Raw genomic sequence first — 22376 nt, 5'->3', positions numbered from 1 at the left:
GGAATAAAGGCCAAACTCCTTGGAAGCCTAGCTTTCTGTCATTACATTAGTGTGCTCCCGTGGTGAAGCGGCATCTATTTCAGTAGCAGCTTCAGATGCATTTGCTTGGTAGTGAAATACCAGAGTCGTTCTTGCCAATGGCAGGAGTTCTATCTATCACTTAAAATACTTCCTCAGAGAAATAACAAGAACAACTCAATCTACTGACTCTTTTTCAAGGCTTTCTACTCATATGGCTGCAACTCTTTGATGCTCTGACTTCTTTATAATTAATTTTGCCAGTAGCAGTTCAAAGTATTGATGCATATAACCTTGTTGCTGGCCATGTTAATAAGTTTTAAGCATCAGAAAATGGATTCCTTAAGTTGCTTTGCTAGGCACACCACTATTTTAAATGTGAATTGATACACTTGGTGTTTCAAGACAGATGGTGCATTGCTTCTGTGTCTAAGAGCATTTGGCAGTGCTAAAATTGAGCCTTCTGTTCAGTCCCAAATAATTCAGTGATGAGTGGGCAACTTTGAACATTTTTTTTTGCACACATACTGGATTTGAGTATTTGCAAGTGTTTTAGCTTGCATATTAACTATATGTAAGCTGTAAGCGCCTTCAATAAAATGACACTACTGGCGTAGGCAAGTGCATAATCAGTGGATAAGCACTGTATATCAGTGTGGCATATGGTACCACTTGTTTTTATTTTCATTATAGTGATGTGTTTCACTAAATTAACTGATAGACAAATATTGGTTAGCTCTAAAGAGAGGCTTTTCAAATGGAGTTGAAGTGAGTTCAAAGGATCAGAGGACTTTAAATCTTATGCTGGTCATCCCACCTCAATTTAATTTTATTCCCCTGGTAGACACCTCAGGCACCTAGCTAAGATGGCATTTTCTTAAAGTCCTGGTTGGAAGATTGTGATGTATAGCACCTCTAAAGTCTTATATCCTGTTACCTAAAATTAGAAATTGTTTTGTATTACCTTTGACTTGCAACATGGTGGAAACTTCTTAGTGATTATCTGAAATATATTTTTTTCTTCATGTATTTTCAATGTAGGATTTATGTAACTGAGTTTGTGATTTGGAGAAAACAGTGTTAAATATAAGATGCCAAGAGCCCAGAAGAAGAACACTCCTGTGGGGATCTCGGAAGAGAAACAGCCAAAGCACCCCCATTCTGCACTCTAGGCTGTGGATTATTACGGCAGTGGTTGATTTAGGACAGTGTACTATAATGTGGAAAAAACATCCAGCCCATTTAAACTTTGGAAGAAGGTTTACTCCTTTGAGCTTGGGTTGAAAATATTACATTGCCAACTCTCGTAGTGTTGGGAGGATAAAAAGATCAATAAAGTTTCCTCAGATTTTGTAAGCCGTACTTGTTTTTATTTTCTCTATACCTCCAGGGAGACCAAGACTGCAAAAGGGTGGTGGATTCTGGTGGTGTGCATATTATCTACAAGTATGGATCCTGTATATGTTCCTGTAAATTCTTTTTCTGAGATTAAATATATTGTTCGCAGGTACTCTGACCAAATCTCTAGATTCATTTCCTATAGTATATTCATGGACTGAACTGTTAATAGTTGCCTCTTCTATAGCATCTACAACCTTGAGCTTGTCTGGAAGATTCAGTTCTTGTCTACTACATAGCAGCATACCCTGGGAGAATGGAACTGGAAGAAGAATTTGGAAGGACACACATACTCACCCTAAAACGACTCTTGGCTTCTCTGAAAATCACTGGAATCTGCTTATTCTGCATAGTGGGGATAGTAGCCTTAGCTCCGAAGTCAAAGTCCTGTCCAAGAATCTTTAAAAATCACCATCTCCGAAACGGAATGTGGTATCCATATATATTGCAATGTATATTACATGAAAACCACCAAGAGTTGCAGTTGTACATTGACACTTTCTTTTGAAAGAAATGAATATGGAGAGCACAACTTTTAAATTTTTATTGTGTTATCACTTAAAGCAATTAAGGGTCATTGATTTATCGCAATAGTTGCTCTGTAAGACATTCCAGTAATAATTGATATTTCTGAGTCTTTGGGATACTGAACACTAGAGCCAAAATAGTTTAATTAATTTAATCAGCAGCCTATAATAAAGGAACTAAGCTTTCAAATCTCTTCCATTTACTATCTTACTCTGTAACTAGGAATTTTTTTTTTTTTTTTTTACTTCTGTGGGCCTGCATTTCCTCAATTATATAATCAAATTTAAAACAATGAACAACCTGCATAAATGTTGTAGTGAAGAAAAAAAAATTCAGTGGTAGAACAATGGGCAGCTTGAAGTATCTGGAAGGATTTTTTTTAAGTAGTAAAATATACAATTGAAGTTGTGTGAATAGTTAAACGTTTCTGTGTAGCGTGAAGCTTCACTATTAGTACATTGTTTTTGCTTGTGCTAATAGGTTGTGTTGCATCTTTTTTTGTTTGTTTTTGTCTCTGGGCTCTGAAGATTGAAGTTTACTGGTAATTGCAGAGAAGGACATGAGTGAGTATATTCCTTCTTTTAAGTTTAACACCAACCGTGGATACACATGTAGTTAAGGCTGTTTGGTTATGATTAGGCAATGTGGCTGCCTTAAGATTCTTCTAGGATTTTACATTTGAGAGCTCGTCTGGCCAAATCATTTCTAGAGGATTCTTCTGACTCCCGGACATAAATGAAAGAGTGAAGGAGTTAAAGGATTTAAAAGCACTCTGGGTGTGGCGGGAAGAAAGCATGCACATTCTTCTCAAGAGAAATTATACATTTCCTGGTCTTTGAGGGTTTCTTTTAGTGCCTGCCATGTTGCCTGCAGACCAACAAACAGTAAGATGTTTTCAATTTTCTTCTTTGTTTTCTTTTTTTCCAGAAGAAGTGTGATGGAAGGGTCTGCCAGAACCAGACGCTAAGCACACGGCAGTATATATATATAAAAAAAAACTTTCTTCTAGCTTCCAGAATTCCTCCTCTTTAACCTTGCCTTTTCACTGGAATAATGAAGCTATTAAACAAGGGTGTAAAGAAGTACCATTCAGTGGTTGAAGCTTGGTAGAAAAGGAAGTAGGCTGGGGTAGATCCAGTAATCATCTGCACTCCGAGCCTTTCCTGGTCTCCCTAAGGGGGGAGGAGGGAAACAGTTTTAAATTTCATTTGTACTGTAGTAGATATAATGTGATTGTGACAGTCTTCCAAAGAATATTTGTCAACCCTACCTGATTTAAATAATTGTGTAATAAATAAAATGTGCAGGTGTTAAATTGATTTCCTCCTGGGACCATCTACATTTATTTCTTGTAGCCTTTGGAGGGAGCACCAGAGGAAACACAGAAGCCACGCTTCTAGAGACCCAGCTAGGCATTTGGGAAAGCTCAGGGTAGTAAGAACATTTTGTATGTTTCTTTCAAAAGTAAATACAATGTATTAAATAAGCAGATTTAGATAGATGCTTAGTGACATGCCAAAAAGTTTACACATACATTTGCAAGGGAAATGTCCCTCTAGAATTAATAAAATTCTAACCTCAAAGAAGTCCAGAAATTTAGTGGGAAACCTGGAAGACTTGTTTTCTTCCGCTTTTCTCTCCACACTTCCTCTCCCCTTCCCTGTCCCCATCCACCGTAAAAGGAAAAGAGCAGCTCAATCCACAGTTACATATTTGCACTTTTTAATTCTGAATTTGAAGGAGGGTTTTGGGAACTTTTTATAACAGCTAACTTTGCCGTTCCTACCACCGCCATCCCATAACTTTTGATTATGTCTTGTGAATTTCCCAGTGTTTGAACAAGCAAAACTTAAATATACAGGAAGTCTATCTTCCTGCTTTTAATACGTTTATATATTTTGTATGCTTTGCATAAAGACCAAAAGGTGCTTTTGCTTCTCTCTGCCAACTCCAGACTCTGGAGCTATTCTTGGGTACGTGGTATCCCACAGCACACCATAAATCTCCACTAGATGTCAGTGTGTCACCAAATGAAAGCGGTTCAGCAAGCTCTCTGGACCTGTTCTTGAAACAGATACTAGAAAGGTGAACTCATTTAGAATTTTAACCAGAATGATAGAAAGGTTATAAGTAGTGCAGGTTAGTAATAAGTGAAATTTGCTCTAATGAATAATAAAAACAAATGGAACATTATTTTAAAAAATTCAGTACCTTTTCTGTGAGGATTTCACAATGCTTTACAGGTAATCTCAGTTCTTACCATAATACCCCCAAAAAGACAGGATGCAAAGATAGTCTTCAGTTTACAGTTGTATAGTCAGAAGTGCAGGGGAGCAAAATAACTGATTGACCCTGATCATATACTTGCTGTGTGGTGCCATCAGACTGCTGTTTCTGTCCTTTCAGGGCCTGCTCTACCCCAGTCGTGCTGCTGTTCCTGTAGTGTGTTGAGATGCAGATTCCCTTAAGCCTGTCACATGTATTAACTACCTTCCTTATGAACTGAACTAAAAAAAGAGTAGAATAATTATGGAAAGATTAAGATAATCAGTTAATTTAGTATGAGGATATTTACACCAAAAAAAAAACAAAAGTGAGCACAGGAAGAAGTTCTAAAATCATTATAGAAAGGTTGTTTAGTGATCGTTTCAAACTATTTTATATGTTAGAAACTACATCATTTCATAATTTAAGATTTTATAATGATTGTAGTAAGAGTGTGCTCATAAACAAATGAGATAACAGTATTTTACACACTATGGAGAAGGAAAGAAAGGCAGTCGTAATTTGGTCTGGAAGGTTGAGGTTTTCAAGTACTTGAGGATTGTGGGGTATATTGCATATTGTAGGTTTTTACACTGTGCAATTTCCTTAAGAAGGGTCATGAAAGGATTACGTGTAGACCACCGGGGCTCCTGGTGAAGTACAGGGTCAGATTTTCAAGCTTTGATGTAAATTTTAAGCAAAATAAATAATTGCCCAAACCCCAGCAGCATTGTCTGGGTGGTTGGACAAAGGCTATTTGCTATAGTATTTAGTGCATTGTTGGTGTTAAGTAAATATTGATAAAGAAGTGTTTAATAAATGTAGGTCTCTTCAATCTGTTTCCGTTTTAAATGGTGCAAGGTTAAAAGAGTTGCCTACAAAGTTTAAGAGATTTTAAAAATTAAAAAAGCTATTGATGTTGCATGTTTGGACTTATCTTTTGATTCAGAACTTGTATATGGTAAATGGTGCAGACATCTAATTGAGATATAAAATAACATTTCACTTATATAAAAGAAAATGTGCTTTTATGATATATCAAGTAATAGTACGGTCATTGAATTATGAATGAAAAAATTCATGAACAATAATAGATCAGTGATTATGAGTTGAGGAAGTTGAGCATGTATATCAAACTTGCCTAGAAAGCTTTTGTAAAACCATCTATGTCCCCCTGTCACCATCTCCCTGGTGGCACAATGGTTGAATACTTGGCTGTTAACTGAAAGGTCAGTGGTTCAAACCCACCAGCTGTTTTGTGGAAGAAAGATGGGGCAATCTGCTTCCATAAAGATTTACAGCCTTGGAAATTCTATGGGGTAGTTCTACGGTGCCTATATGGTCACTACGAGTTGGAAACAACAAGATGGCAACGGGTTTTGGGTTTTTCCTGAGGCCACCATCTCCAGGTTATTTTATTTGGAGACCTGGATTTCCAGATTTGCCAGAGGTGGAAGGGGTCTGCAATCCAAGATTTTTCAACGTGCTGTAATGTAGCAGTACATAAAACATAACTAAATGTCATCAAATCGATTCCAACTCCTGGTGACCTCACGTGTGTCAGAGGACAACTGTGCTCCGTAGGGTTTTCAGTGACTCAGTTTTTGGCTCCATGAGGTTTTCAGTGGCTAGTGTTTTGGAGCTAGATAGCCAGGACTTTGTTCTGAGGTGCCTCCAAGTGGGCTTGAGCATCAGTAAACAGCTGTTTGCATCACCCAGGGACTCCACTGGTGCATATAGGACCTCCGAAATCACCCCATCTCCAAGTGTATACTCAAATTTAAGTGAGTTCTTAGACTCCTACAGTCACTGAAGTGTTACTAGCTACTGGGCTCACACAGGTCTGGAGTTATCATATAATAAATCTAATCAAGGTGATACGTCAGTCGAGGTGATTAGACTCCAACTTGCAGACGAGTTCTTTGTTCAATCATTTCTTGTTAAATACAGAAGAATCCAGGTGGAAGACCAGGACCAGCACAGCCTACGTCATGCCCCAGACTCCAGCCCCTCATAAAACCTTTGTTTTCTCCACCTGTTTTTAACAGTGCCTAGAATTCCATCATTAGAGATTGTCTGACTTAAAATATAGTCATCTCCAGAAATACTTTCTTTTTATTGCTGACACTGCTGGAATCAGTGGCGACACATTGAGCTATCTCAGTGGCTATACACTAAGCTCATTTTATAAAAATTGCTTTTTTCCTGACACCTACCTGAAGCAAGTTGTTGGGTAAATGTGGATTTTGCTTGAGAGACCAGGCCCAGGGAGGACTCTGATTGCCTGATTGCCATAGGAATACCCTCTGGGAGAACAGAGATCAGTGTTATTTTCAACTTGAATGGGAAGGGAATGCCCTGGTGGGGTGGAGGGGGGAGTGAAATCTTCCTAAAATGCAAATTCTGATTATTGGGAAACAATCTCCTTCCCACATTTGTCCATGGCAAAGTCCTATAACCCAGCACCCAGGGGTCATTTAGAACAGAGGTTCTCACCCTTGAATGAGACTAAGAATCACCGGAAGAGCCAATTAAACCAGATTCCTGAGCCCCACCTCTGAGATTCTGATTCAGTAGGTGAGTCCCAGAATTTGCCTTTCTAACTGCTGATGCTAGAGCTACACCTGAGAAGGTGATTAATGAGGTGTCCCCAAGCCACATCGGCAACTCTGAGAGGTGTCCCCAAACCACATCGGCAACTCAGAGGTGTCCCCAAGCCACATCAACTCTGAGAGGGAGAGCACCTAATATCCCAGCATACGTGTGGGTGCTTCCTGATGTGCTGCCAATATGAGCTGAACATTCACACCAGCACTTAGCTTCTTCATGTTTACCAATAAATACCAGTTTTTTTAGGAGACCTCTCGGTTCAGGTTCTCAAGATGTTGACTTTCTTGCCTTTGTAAGGTTAGTCACATACAAGAAGATCAAGATTTCGTATTGATAGTTTGTATAAGAAATATTTTAAGAACTTGAAAATGTACTGAAAAACATCCATGGGCATCTGGAATAAAGTCCTCAACGTTCTTATCAGAGTAAGGCACATAAGCAATAAGAAAAAGCCCTGGTGGGCGCAGTGGTTAAAAAAAGATGAGGCAGGCTGCTTCTGTAGAGATTTACAGCCTCCAAAACCCTATCAAGTTGCCAGAGTCAGAATCGACTCAAGGGCAGTCGCTTTGATTGGGCTTGGTTATGCTTGTAAAGTTAAAGGATAAAGATGAGGGTAATTAGAAAAGTATTTTAACTTAAAATAAGTTAGCTCGGAAGATTTCCCGTCTATTATTATCGCAATAGTTTAAAATACAAAACTATTACACAGATTTTTGTTTCCAAGTAGAAGTTCACTGTCTGTTTTCATCAGAAGTTCTCTTTTCGTCAGTGTTATTGAATGTGTTGTCGTCATCATCATTATTATTATGAGAAAATATGGTCACAGTTCCTTGACTTTTACATAGCAGTATTTGATAATAAGCACTTAAGTTTAAGGGTTATCAAAATGTAATTTGTCCCAAAGATTAAATATGTTAGATATTACGTTTAAAATATGTCAAATATGGACTTTTTTTAAAAAAATCAATTTTACTCCTTTCATTAATATATAGCCATCCTATCCGAGCTCTGGTGTTCTGTGGTTTGTAAAATTTCACTCGTGAGCAAGAATTTAAGAACATTAACTTTCTTCCTTGGAGATTTGTGAGAGAGCTGATAAATAACAAAGACCTCATGCCACAGCTGTGTGTTACAACTGGAAATAACTATGTAACCTTGTGGCATAGTGGTTAAGTGCTATGGCTGCTAACCAAAGGGTCGGCAGTTCGAATCCACCAGGTGCTTCTTGGAAACTCTATGGGGCAGTTCTACTCTGTCCTATAGGGTCGCTATGAGTTGGAGTCGACTCGACGGCACTGGGTTTGTGAGTTTATGTAACCTTGGTTTCATAACAACATGCACTAAATGAAAACTACAATGATAAAACTCACCAGATATTGCTTGTTGGAGTCTGGTCTACTCAGCAATGCTATCTGATAGGATCTGTCCAAAGCACATTTTTTTTTTAATCTACGTTACTGGATGGATTTCTTAGATAACATTCAATGTTAAAAGTTCAGTTGCCATTACATCCTGTTGCTTTTACGTATTGTTCTATCACTAGAAAAGATTTTTAAACGGGAGCTCTTTTCTACCCCACCAACCCACTCCAGGCTGATTTCCTTTGTTATAAGTTCTCAGTAAGCAGGCTCCTTCCCTTAATAGAAATCACTTCATTCTTTGTCGTTCTATAATCAGGGTATTTTCTCAATTGTGTGTATATTTGATTGTATATCTTCCCCACCTGAGCTCCTGAAGCATATGCGGTACACACCAGGGCCCAGCATACTGTCTTATTTGGTAATAGCTCAATTATGTTTTTCAATGTCAGGTTTTTCAGGAGTAGATAGATTGGCTTTTCTTGTGGCTGCCTCTGACCTTTTGGTTAGTAACCAAGCAGTGTTAACCATTTGCACCACCCAGGGACTTCTAGAAGCTCAATAAATATTAGTAGTAGTAGTTGTTGTAATTTGCTGTTAAAGATTTCTCTATACTCATATGTAACAGGTATTATTTTCCCAGGCCATCATCCTTGAAGGCCTGTCAGGGTGTATATTAACTGATATTCTCTGCCTTGGCCCCCCAAATTTCACCCTGTAGTTCAAATAAGGAGCTCTGTTGGTGTAGTGGTTGAGAGCTCTGCCGCTAACCAAAAGGTCAGCAATTTGAATCCATCTGCCTCTCCTTGGAAACTCTATGGGGCAGTTCTACTCTGTCCTATAGAGTCCCTGTGAGTTGGAATAGAATCTACGGCAACGGATTTTGATGTTCGTTTGTTTTTTTAGTTTAAATAAAGGAGAGGCGATTGCTTGTGAATTTCCTCACTGCCTTGTTCCTTCTGGAAGCCCTGGTGGTGTAGTGTGTAAGTGCTGCGGCTGCTAACCAAAAGGTCAGCAGTTTGAATCTACCAGGCGCTCCTTGGAAACCCTCTGGAGCAGTTCTACTCTGTCCTATAGGGTCACTATGAGTCGACTTGATGGGCAATGGGTTTGGTTTTGGCTTTTTATGTTCCATCTCTGACAACGTGACTACTTTGATCTTCTGACTGACTGCCCAGCACAGCCCTGAGAACCCTTCGGCTGTGGCTGCTGTTGCTACTCCCCTGCCTGGCCGCTTCCGCCTCGAGCCTGGATGCTGTCACTGTTCTCAGACTGCTTCTTTTGCCACAGACCCCAGAGCTGGCAAAAGCTGGTAGAGAGTCAACTTTCTCCTCCACACCATGAAACCACACTTCCCTGTTTCCATTCCCTGTGAACCCGGCAGCCCTTCCTGAGCTAGAGACTAACAAAAAATCTTATTTTTGTCTCATTGTTATTGTGGAGTTGGCTCCAGCTCATGGTCACCTTTTGTATAGAAGAAAGGGAACGTTGCCTAGATCTGCACCATCTTCATAATAATCATTGGTATGTTTGAGTCCATAGTAGACTATACAACTAAGTTCCTTGGAAACTAGGTTGTCATTTTTCTATATTCTATGTCTAACCTGGTGCATTTTTTTTTTTGCACCTAATAAATCCTGTTGACAAAGCATATTTGGGGGCATTTTTCTGCTGCTTTGACAGGAACTTGAGGCTTTCAGTTTTGTTCCTTCTCCCTGTAAATTTGAACCCCGTCAACCCCCACTCCCCTCCCCCTGGCACACACACACAGCCCAGCACCAAAGGTGCTAGCTAGGCATGTTATTTCTGCTGCCTCTGAAATTGTTTTATGAGTTGTTTTTGACTGCTCTCAGCCAGCCCAGCTTAAGAACTCATTCTCTCTTCCTCTTCCAGGGAGGTATGTGCTCATCAACCAGGCTGTGTCATTAAACTTACCTACGTTCTAGATCCTCTGCCCAGCCAGTCAGCTGGCTGCCAATCCTTGGCATAATTTCTTGTGGGAGAAGGGAAGGAGTTTTTTTTTTTTAATTATAAAAGCATTAATTCATATTGAAATGTGAATTCAAGGAATTACATTGGAGCGAACGTTTTGTATGAAATTTATTTCTACATGTAGTATTTTGCTATTTCTTTGAAATTGTAGATGTAAAATGTATGAAGAATTTTATGAGTTTAAAATAAAAACGATGTTAACCAGGCCTTTCATTCACACTATTTCCTTGGGCCATCAATACCTTTTCAATCTCTTTGTGTTTTTAACAGGACAACATTTTTTTTTTGTTTTACTCCTTAAGAACATTTTTATCCTTTCCGCACCCTGCTTTTCATCAAGATAGCACCTCCCCTTCCTCTAATTCCTTTATTCTGATGGTATATTTTTTCCAGTGTAATTCACTTAACTAGATTAATTAGGTCTTTAGTTTTATATCCAGTAAAGAGGAAGAGGAAACCCTGATGGTATAGTGGTTCAGAGCTATGGCTGCTAACCAAAAGGTCAGCAGTTCAAACCCACCAAGAGCTCCTTAGAAACTCTACAGGGCAGCAAGCCCACCAAGCGCTCCAGGAACTCTACAGGGCAGTTTACTCTGTCCTGTAGAGTCACTATGAGTTAGAATCGACTTGATACAGTGGGTTTGGTTGGTGGGTCCAGAGGAAGAATGGTTACCTTAAAGCTTTTAACAAGGCCTTGTTTTTCCAGTTTATGAGAAACAGACAAAATTTGATTAGGTGAAATTATCAATATTCCATAGTAACTCTGGGCATATAGTGTGGCAGTTAAAAGCATGGCTTTCCACCTCATGCTAGCTGTTTAACCTTGAGTAACTTATTTAACCTCTCTGTGGTTTACATTTTTCATCTGTGAAATGAAAATAGCAATAGTACTCATTTCACAAGGTTGTGGTAAGGATAGAGTGTAGCATAGTGCCTGGCACCTACTAGGTGTGTCATCATTGTCAGCTGTGTGTTGTGAAGTACACAGTATCAGTTAAGGTCTTTATTTTTAGGAAAGGAGCCCTATTTCCCAGAAAATCTGATTAGCCTAGGTTATTTTTTTTTTCCCCCTCCCTTGCTCTCATCACATGATTTATCTATTCTACCTTTCATAGCCGGCTTATTTCTGTATTTGGCATAAGCATTTTCAGCCATCCAAAACCAAAAATCCATTGCTGTCAAGTGGATTCCGACTCATAGTGACCTTACTGGACAGAGTAGAACTACCCCATAGGGTTTACAAGACTGAAATCTTTATGGAAGCAGACTGCCATATCTTTCTCCGGCAGAGCAGCTGGTGGGTTTGAACCACTGACCTTTTGGTTAGCATCTGAGTGCTTTAACCACTGTGGCACCAGGACTCCTTTCTCTCAACCATTGATTAAAAAAAAACAAAAAACCATGCAACAGAGTTCGGACGATTCTGAAGCAAATAGGTTACTTGTATTATGAAGCCTCCTTGTCACGATGTTGCAGAAAATCATGCCTCTGGCCGATCCCAGAACACTTTCTTGTAATAACATGAAATTGTCTTGTGTTCTGCAAATGTCTGAATAAATCCTCTGAGTCATGGTTAAGGCTGTTTAACACTGCTAAGCACATATTCCCAGGACCACAAAGAACAGACTTGTGCCTAAATCTCAAGCCCACTGCATCTCTTTTCCTGTCAGCTCTAAGGTTGATGCTGCTAGTTTTACAATTGCACTCTCAATAATTGATATTTAAACCTTCAAACATGATTCTAGGAATTGGCATGAGCAAGAATAAGGCAGCAAAATTGTTCTTGTTTTTTGATCATCACTTTATATTTGCATAATAAAACCCAAACCAAACCAAACCCTTTGCTGACAAGTGGATTCTAACTCACAGAGACCCTATAGGACAGAGTAGAACTGCCCCATGAGATTTCCAAGGTGGAATCAAACTGCCAACTTTTGGTTAACAGCAGAGCTCTTTACCACTGCACCACCAGGGCTCCTATGAAATGGTATTCATTCTTAAAACATAATGCAATTCGTTCTACTTTTTGAGAATTTTTTTCCCTGGAAATGTCTTTCGGTTTCTTTTTCTGCCTTCCCATTTCTAAATTAACATAGATGTTTTATTTTACTTGATTCCATAGTTAAAACTGTTTACACGCGTAGAAAGCTTGTTTTAGTGGAATTGAAACAATGGCTTCATTTATTTGGCCTACAATATCTGTAAAAGGGGTGATTCATTTGTCTTTTCCGGAGAGTAAGCCCTTGAGCTGGTAGTGAGCATTATTTTGCATAGGCAGCCTTAGGAGGCTCATGCGGGAGGAGGGAGGCAGGTGTATTGATTAGATACGTGGGAAATGGCAACCATCTTCAGGTCTCAGCCCTGAGCTATGGTTAAAAGGTTATTCTTTAACCCTATAGCAGTGCTCCAGGTGAGAAAAGAACTCAACCACAAGGAGTAATGAAGGTGAACAGGGTACATGTTTGGGGTGGGGTTGGAATCAGTTTGGGCTGTAGCACTATGTGTCACTCAGCTACCTTCTTACCCCCAGGAAGCCTGTACACACTGAATAATTAAAGACTTTGTGATATTCTCAGAGCATAAGACATCTCTGCTTCATGGCCTAGTCTGAGAGAATGCCCCAGGAACAATGAGGAAATTTAATTCCTCTTCACCATGGAGGCCACCTAGAACACAACATGAAAGAAGTTCTCAATTCTTAAGAATAAATGAACAAAAAGAGGAGAGCAGCTACAGCCAAGCTGTGAATAGCAAAGGATGTCTGAACACTGACCAGTGAACCACGCAGCCACCCTGAGAGCATTGGAGGTCATTGGCACCAAGGTCTGGAAGTAGGTATGAGAATTAGGGGCACCACACGAAGCATATGCTAAGAGATCAACCACATGAGATACCCCAGGAACCTCCTTGAACCTGAGGGGAGGAAATTTTGTGGAAGAATTCCAAAAATTCTGGTGATGGTTAAGCCAGGAATTTATTGATTTTTTTATTGCCACTCCCAAGTTGGGAAAATGTGTATACATTTAACTGCTCAGGCAGGAAGTGTTGAGTATTTCAGTGCACATGTTTTTGTTAGGTGCTGTGAGTCGATTCCTACTCATAGTAACCCCATGTGACAAAGTAGAACTGTCCCGCAGGATTTTCTTGGATGTAATCTTTCCAGAAACAGATCACCAGGTCTTTCTCCTATGGAGCTATTCATTGGGTGGTTTCAAACTGCCAACCTTTTGGTTAGCAGTCCAGCACTTAACCGTCTACTCCACCAGATTTACTTTCAGTGCATATACGTGGGAGTAAAAGTCAAATAAGGAGGACCTGTTGGCCTCATTTTACACACATTTGTTGTTATCAGGGAGAGAAGGGGAAGAACGTGTTAGATAAAGGGAGCAATAGGTATAAAAAGGCCTGATAGGGTAAGTGGCACTTAGTGAGGATTTTAGGAGTGAAGTTGATAGATTTGGTGATTAATTGAAGGAGAAATATGAAGAAGGGAGTACATTTTTGAAAAAGACCCTGAACCTTCCTGATTGGGTGACTGGTTACATAGTGACACCCTCATCAAGGAAATACTAAGGAAGGGAGTAAGAGCAAAAGGGGAGAGAACTAACAACTGCTGTGCCTGGTCATCTCCATAAGCTGTTTCTTTGATTCCTTGAAAATCTCCAACATAAGAGATTTTATTAAGAATAAGTGATTTGCCCAAGGTCACAGAGCTAAAGTTCACAGAATCAGTATTCAAACTCGGAACTCTCTAATTGCAAAGCCAGTGGCCTTTGTTAGAACACCATGGTGAAAAGCAACATAAACCACACTCTAGCACTGTGCCTTAATTGCTTCTAAAAGCCAATCTTATGTACTGATTGGAGCTATGAAAGACATATTAATAGTTATTGCAGGACTCAATGTCTGCAACAACCTGCCCAGTCATACTTTCTCAATTTGTATCAAATGCAGAGTTTTTTTATGGCTGTAAAAAAAATACATAGCACATTTCAACATTTTTTTCATGTGCTATTCAGTGACACCAATTACATTAATCACTATGCTATGTAGCCATTGCCAAGTTTCCCATTACCAGAAACAGAAACTCAATGCTTCTAAACAATACCTCTTCCTCACCTCTTCCCTCCCGCCCCTGATAACCACTAATAAACTTTGGTTTCTATACATTTGTCTATTCTAGATACTTCATGTAAGTGGGATCATAGGATATTTGTCCTTTTGTGGTTGACTTACTTCACTGTCAAATGCAGAATAATTAAGGAGAAGCTTATGTATATAACTGCACCACCAAAAATGCAGCACTAAAGCATTTTGCTGTTTTGATAATTATAAATTTGACCATAGGCCTTGAAATTGAGCATCAAATTTTCATGTATTGAACAGACTGCTAATTGTAAGCCTTTGTTACATTGAACCTTCTTTACTGGAATCTTTTATTAGAATTCCTTCCTAACCTAGTTCATCACACTGCTTTAAACACAATTAACCGCCTCAGAGCCAGACAGACTAGATTGGCTCAGGTCCTGAACAATTTGGGAGGACCCAGCAACATAATTTCCATTTCCCATAATAGCGAGCATAAGGCCTATGTTGTCCAAGATCCAAAGCAGCGTTTCTTGAAGTTTGGTCCAAGAAATTCATCATTTGGGTCATGATATATATACAGGTGCCTGGGCCTCACTCCAAATCCACTGTAATGGAAATTACTGCAAAGTGATCCAGGAATCTGCATTTTAATAAACTTCCAGTGTGATTTTCATACACACTAAGTGGGAAACAACTGGTCAAGATGTGGACAGGCCATAGCTGCAATATAGTGTTATTTGATATCCTCCCAGGGTGACAGGGCAAGAAATATTGTCTCTACAACCCTCTACTGTTCATTTTTCTTCTATACATACTGAGATATATTAAAAAGCCCATTGCTGTCGACTCAATTCTGACTCAGATATATAGGAACACAAAAAGAAGAAAGTCACCATTTTTATTTGCATAAATCCCACTGCTGCAATCAAGATGCCTGTGTACAGCAACAGCCTACTAAAAGGATGCCCTTTGCTGGTTAAAAATATGTGTGCGCTTTGGTGAGCGAGAAATTTCATATTCCACAAAACACTGGTGTTCAATTTTTATGATTTTATTATTTCTGTAGTTCTAATCTGATAGGACGATCCAGGAATATTTTTCTCCCAAGTAATGCACTATTAGAGTGCTGTGCAGTGCTACCCCAGGTACGATGCTCAACCACTGAAACCAGAAGCAAAGATACACCTCACAGGGAGCCCAGCACACCATGGGCACTCTCATTACTTGAACAGTTTCATATGAGCCACAAAATTACCAGGAAATAGCAGAGCAAAGAGTTTTTATGGACAGCTTTTTTTTTTTTTTGTGGCTCCAGGACAGCATTCTTTTTACATTTATAGAAAGATCAATAAAATAATTTGATCGATGCACCTATCCTTGATCATGAAGGAGTGCAACGTTGATTAAAGATCCTAGGGCAAAAATAAGTTGTGCTCAGGAAACTATACGTAGTACTAATAGGGAATCTTTTAAAAGAGATACTTCACTGAGTATTTGATAAGTGCAGGGAATACACTCTACTAACTGGTGGAGCTTAAGTCCTGTCCCCCCCAAACAAAATGTCTTTTGTAGCTGTGGATTATGATAAAAATTAATTCTGCAGAATTAGCCAAACAACTGTGACATGAAATTAGTAAGAAAGCTCAAAGAAATGAGAATTAACCAATTGCTATATTATTATATATGATTTGCTTAAAATATATAACTAAAAAATTGAAACACTCAGGCAACTTCCTTGTCATTTGTCTCTAGAACATTAAACAATGACACTCTGATATTTTAGGTTATTTTTTACTGAATTTAGTGGCTCCTTTCCTGAAGCAGTCTAGAGATTTTGTTACAGATTGAATTATGTGCCCCCAAAATACATGCTGAAAACCTAAGCCCTGTACCTATAAATATGATCCTGTTTGGAAATAGGGGTTTTCTTTTGTTATATTAATAAGATCATAGCAGAGCCAGTGGGTCCTAAACCTGATCACTCCTGAGTTATAAGAAAAGAGCAGACTAGACAGAGATACACACAAAGGGAAAAGGAAGACAGACAATGGAGACAAATGCATCTGCAAGGAGCTGAAATAGACAAGGAAGAGCCTCCCCCTAGAGCCACATGATGAATTCGGACTTCTAGTTTCCTGAATCGTGAGAAAATGAATGTCCATTCTTTAAAGCCACCCAGTTGCTGTATTTCTGTTAGGGGGACACTAGATAAGAAAACAGAGCCCCTGGGGAGCTAAGGTATGTTCATATGAAAAGATAAAAATTTATCACCAAATCAATGGCATACACATATAGCCTAAAGATATTCAAAGGGCTGGAATAACCAGGAAGGCTCATGGAGAAGGGGCTCTTGAGCTGAGCTTTCCATAGGAGTTGAGTAGGGAGCAGAAGTCCGGGGAAAACACTGGCGAAACCTCTAGTGATCAGGAGAGAGTGCACTCGGGAGGTGCTGTGCTCAGGAGTAGCTGTAGGAGAATACTTGTGTGAGAAGGAGTAAGGAATAAGGTTGGGCAAGTGAATTCTTTGATAACCATTAGGTTCCTTGAGACTTACGGGGCACATTCAATACCTTCTGCACCAGAGCCTTCAAAATACATGCTCCTGAGAACAAAAGCCCCAGTGCAGAGATGAAAGCTAATTTGAACATCAGATGAAAACTAGCCTTTTTCTATCAAATTTCTTTCATGCCTATTACTTGGTTCTTCTATTGTTGTTAGGTACCATCAAGTCATCTCTGACTCATAGCCACCCCATAGAACAGAGTAGAACTGCCCCGTAGAGTTTTCTAGGCTGTAATCGTTACAGGAGCAGAACCCCTGGTGTTTTCTCCTTGGAGCTGCTAGCAGGTTTCAACCACTAACCTTTCAGTTAGCAGCAGCCTGCTTAACTATCGTACCACTAGGGTTCCTTTGACTCTTGTATAACCCGTTGCCATGGAGTCAATTCCAACGGAAAGTATACCAAACCAAACTCATTGCCATAGAGTCAATCCTGACTCATAGAGACCCTATAGGGCAGAGTAGAACTGCCCCACAGGGTTTCTAAGGAATGCTGGTGGATTCAAACTACTGACTTTTTGGTTAGCAGCCATAGCACTTAACCACTGTGCCACCAGGGCTCCATAGCCCCTGCTTATTTTTATTATACAAATGGGCCATGAATGCCGATCTCATGATCCTGATCCCATGAGCATGTTTAAAAATACATGAAAACTATAAATAAATAGTACTTACACTGGATCCTTACTGAGAAAGTACTGGGTATGGTATAATATTCCAAATGAAGCTGGTTCATTTTGGACAAAAAGTAATTTTAAATATAAGATAATCCCAGTTACTTATGAATGATATTAGACTAAATTATTTGAAATAAGATAAATTTGTAATTTTTAATTCTAAACATTTGATTTGGTATATTTGGTGATGCATTTAGGATGTAAGAATTTTATTTTATCTTATATTTAAATCAAGAAAAGTTTTTTTTTTATCAGCATTAAATTTTAGATCATTCCATTAGTCTATATTTAAGAAATCCTATCAAAAGATCACTTATTCATTTTCTGGGAGAAACAGAGTGAACAGCTAGATATATTAGAAGCAAGTGTTCTGGCACTTAATTTTAAAGTTAACCTCAAATCCACAATCTCCTTGGGTGGCACAAATGGTTTGCACTCAACTACTAACCTAAAGATTGGCAGTTCGAGCCCACCCAGGAATGCAGCAGAAGAAAGGCGTGGCGATCTGCTTCCATAAACGTTACTGCCAAGAAAACCGTATGGAGCAGTTCTACTCTGTAATACGTGGGGCTACCATGAGTTGGAATTCACTCGATGGCAACAGATTTTTTTGTTTTGTTTTGTTTTAGTGCCTATAATGCTCCTGCTTCCACGATCAGGGATTAACTTCTCCACATTCTATTAACTCCATTACGAACTTAGACTCTTAAATTGAGTTCCACTCCCACTGAACATTCATAAGCTTAGTCCACCTACTCACTAAAGCTCAGTGGACCAACAGTGGAGAGATGAATTTGCATCACAGCAATGCAAGTATCTTCAAATAGCACAGCTGTATCATGTATCACCATCCTTAGGCCACTCCACCACCTGAGGGTTTCACAGAATTTTGATCTCACCTCTTTCTAGAGTTTTTTTTTTTTTTTATTGTCATCGTCATTATTTTACGGCCTCTCTCTTTTTTATTGTCATCTTCATTATTTTACGGCCTCTCTCTTTTTTATTGTCATCGTCATTATTTTACGGCCTCTCTCTCTCCTTCCCTCTTTTTCTCTGACCTCTACTTATTTTTTTGCCCCTTTATCCTGTCAAAACTTAAATGCACAGAGAAACACCAAAAATTAATGTAACAGAATATACTTATTTTGAGTAGCTATGATTCAAATTGGGCAGTGTCAACCGTATAGGGAAGGCACTCCAAAGAAGGGACAGTGAAAGCAGGTTACACAGGCCATTGTTATGTTAATTTCTCAGGAGATAAAAGCAGGGTTTCAGGTTCCATGAGTTACAGAAACAGAATCACCAAGGACAGGCCATATATCCTAAAACACAGTCTCTAGTAATACTCTGGAGTTCCTGCACAGAAATAGTTTTCCAAAAGACCCCAATGCCAGATGATCTCCGCTAAACTGCTTACTAAGCTATTGTTTGAGCTGAAGGTGACTGCAGGGAACCAGTTACTTCAAGGTTCAAAGGACACCTAAGGGCAGATGGCCTGGGTGGGTCACCCCAATTCTATGAACCCAGAAATCTGGATCCCAGGAGAACCAAAATCATTTTGTCAATCAGGGGGGAAAAAAATGCAAGAAATTCCTTTCTTCATCTTGTGAAGTGCAGTTTCCCCTTTTCTGATGTCTTTTGTTGGAGAAATATGATTTAAAACAAAAATCTATTCCCAACCCAGAAAACCTCTCCACAAAAATATAAAAGAAAGAAAAATTTTATTATTTAATAAATGTTAAACCAGAATGTGATGCATCACAGGCAACTCCCTAAAGAGACTGAAATGATTGAAAGAAATCTTACCTCTCATATAGCTGAGTGGATCCAATCCAGTACATTCATGGTTTCGAAATAAAACTACTAATTTTCTAGTATCTTTATGGAAGAATCACTGAAGTTGTGCTAATTCTCCTTCCAGGGACCTGGAAGGTAGGGGTGTGATCTTTCTTGATGATTAGGTTTCAGCAGAGCTAGTTCCCAGGTCACTGAAGAGACATCCTTGATTTACATACTTTTCGAAGAGAGAAAGAATTTACGATTACAAGTTATCTAAGTAAATTCTTCAAGAACAGAGGAGGAGAGAGGCCTCTTCCCTTATGTTCAACAGGGAGAAATAAAGCCTCTTATTTTCAATGTGTCCTTATACTTCTTGCCTGCTAACATCCATGGCTTCCCTAAGATAAGAAGGATGAACAATCAAGATATTTTCCTTAACAGACTTCTCCTCCTAAGATAAATTCTGGTGTCAGCTATTAAATTCTAGTAGATAATTAACCTCATTAGAAATAAAATGATAAATGACAAATATAGTAAAAGATATTTTCTTCAGTTCCCCCTTTCATGTTCCTGGAACTCTGCCTCACTAACCTGAACACTTTATCTACTTGCTCTTGCTAACTGGCAATTGTTTTATCTCTCGATGATCAGTGCTCGTTCTCTCTCTTCTTCCCGCTGTGATGATGAAAGAGATATTAAACTCCTCCTGTCAAGAACACTCACTTAAGGTCTGGAGTCCTTTAACTGGCTCCTTGGAAGGAGCTAATATTTATTACTCTTCAACAACTTCTTGCCCAATGTGATGTGGATTTTGTATTGACATATGTCGTTTTATTTAACTATCTCCATAACCATGTGAGGAAGTTATAATTCCCCCCATTTTTATACATGTGAGACCAGAGGCAGAGTAGGGATTTGAAATCAAGTTAGTCTGATGCCTTAGTACTTTCCATTATTTTAGTTTCTCTCCCAAATTTTTCTCTAGTCTTTGGCTTTTGTGAAAAAACAATTGCAGCTGCATTAAGATGAAAATAACCATGATTGTGTCATCTCTAAAATTATTATTAAAATTTAAATCTGTCAACAACATGACTCAGGTTAATGATCTTTAGCATGCATTTCTGTGTTCTCTAATCACAAAAAATACCTAATTGGTTGATCTTTGATTTTCCATTTTTTGTCTAAGGTTTTCTGTGGACAATATCCCATATCACTTACTCCAAACTCGTTCTGTTCAACCTTCAAGTCCATCATCAGCGTATCCTTCAAACACTGCTTATGTCTGTGCTGCTTCTTTTCCTTGTCTGCACATTTGTATGTGTAGAGAAAAATCTGAAAGTACACACCAGACTCTACAACTAGAGAGAAAATATCACTTTGCGCAATGGGAAAGTAAAGAAACTTAGTTTTTGAAGTACAGTTCTCAAATGCTTCAGAGTGTATTGTCATTACAGTTGCTTTTATTTTAAAATGAGTTTTTAATCAAAATAATACAGGCATACAGTTAAAGTAAAATAATACTATGAGAAATTTTGCAGGTCACTGATCTCCAATTCTCACTTCCACAGGCATTCACATTCAACTCTTTTAGCTACTTTTTCTGTTTTTTTAACTTGATATTTACAATTATATACTTACACTCCTATTTTTGGTTTTCCAAATTTGAAACACTGTTATGGATTGAATTGAGTCCTCCAAAATTATGTGTTGTAAACCCTAATCCCTATACATGTGGATGTAATCCCATTTGAGAATAGGGTTTTCTTTATGTTAATATGACCATATCAGCATAGGGTTTGTTTTAAACCAATCACTTCTGAGATATAAAAGGAGAAGACTAGGCATAGAAGTTAAAAAAAAAAAAGCCAAACCCACTGCCGTCAAGTTGATTCCAACTTGAATCGACCACATAGGACAGAGTAGAACTGCTCCCATAAGGTTTCCAAGGCTGTAATCTTTAAGGAAGAAGACTATCACATCTTTCTTCCATGGAGCAGCTAATGGCTTCGAACCACTGACCTTTTGGTTAGCAGCCAAGTGCTTAACCACTGTACCACCAGGACTCCTGGCACAGAAGCAAGCAGGCACAAACAGGAGAATGATAGTTGCCACACGGAGATCTCCAAGGAATGCCAAGAAGAATGGTAGAGAAACTGAGACAAAAATTTTCCCCTAGAGTGGACAGAGAAAGCCTTCCCCTAGAGCCAGTGTCAGACTTCTAGCCTTCTGAACTGTGAGAAAAGAAAAAAAATCTGTTAAAGTCACCCACTTGTGGTATTTTTGTTATAGCAGTACTGATGGCTAAAACAGATGTAATCAATTGATATTAGATTCTACCTTGAAAGGTGGAATTTTACACTATCTTCACCCCCTTTCGAGGATGGTAAGACTTTGTCTCATGCACTTTGGACAAGTTATCAGGAGGGACCAGTCCCTGGAGAAGGACATCATGCTTGGTGTTATGGATTGAATTGTGTCCCCCAAAAAGGTGTGTCAACTTGGCTAGGGTATGATTCCCATTATTGTGTTCTTGTCCACCGTTTTGTGATCTGATGTGATTATCCTAGTGTGTTGTAAATCCTAACATCTATGATGTTAATGAGGCAGGATTAGGGGCAGTTATGTTAATGAGGCTGAACTCAATCTACAGGATTAGGTTGTATCTTGAGTCAATCTCTTCTGAGATATAAAAGAGAGAATAGAGCAGAGAGGATAGGGACTTCATTATTACCAGGCAAGAAAAGCCAGGAGCAAAGCATGTCCTTTGGATTGGGGTCTCTGTGCTGAGAAACTCCTAGAACAGGGAAGATTGAGGACAAGGAGCTAACAGAGAGAAAAAGCCTTCCTCTGGAGCTGGTGCCCTGAATTCAGACTTCAAGCCTCTTAGACTGTGAGAGAATACATTTCTGTTTGTTAAAGCCATCTACTTGTGGTATTTCTGTTACAGCAGCACTAGATAACTAAGACACTTGGTAAAGTAGAGGGTCAGCAAGAAAAAGGAAGACCGTGAACAAGGGGGATTGACACAGAGGTTGCAATGGGATCAAACATAGCAACGATTGTGAGGATGGCGCATGAAGGGCAGTATTTCGTTCTGTTGTATA

At 39.0% G+C, this 22376-nt stretch overlaps 1 long non-coding RNA gene across 1 annotated transcript; it reads right to left on the bottom strand.

Annotated features, from left to right (window-relative positions):
* Window positions 1-1011: 1011 nt before the first annotated feature.
* Window positions 1012-21189, bottom strand: LOC111749434 (uncharacterized). Its single transcript, XR_002784573.2, has 3 exons — window positions 19300-21189; window positions 6426-6515; window positions 1012-3116 (listed from the first exon to the last, which is right to left on the bottom strand). It is a non-coding gene; the product is annotated as an uncharacterized LOC111749434 (long non-coding RNA).
* Between the last annotated feature and the right edge of the window lie 1187 nt (window positions 21190-22376).

Source organism: Loxodonta africana, chromosome 6, assembly GCF_030014295.1.
Source record: "Loxodonta africana isolate mLoxAfr1 chromosome 6, mLoxAfr1.hap2, whole genome shotgun sequence".
Lineage (NCBI taxonomy): Eukaryota > Metazoa > Chordata > Mammalia > Proboscidea > Elephantidae > Loxodonta > Loxodonta africana.
The sequence above is the reverse complement of the archived record's forward strand: the minus strand, read 5'-3'. Positions and strand labels throughout refer to the sequence as shown.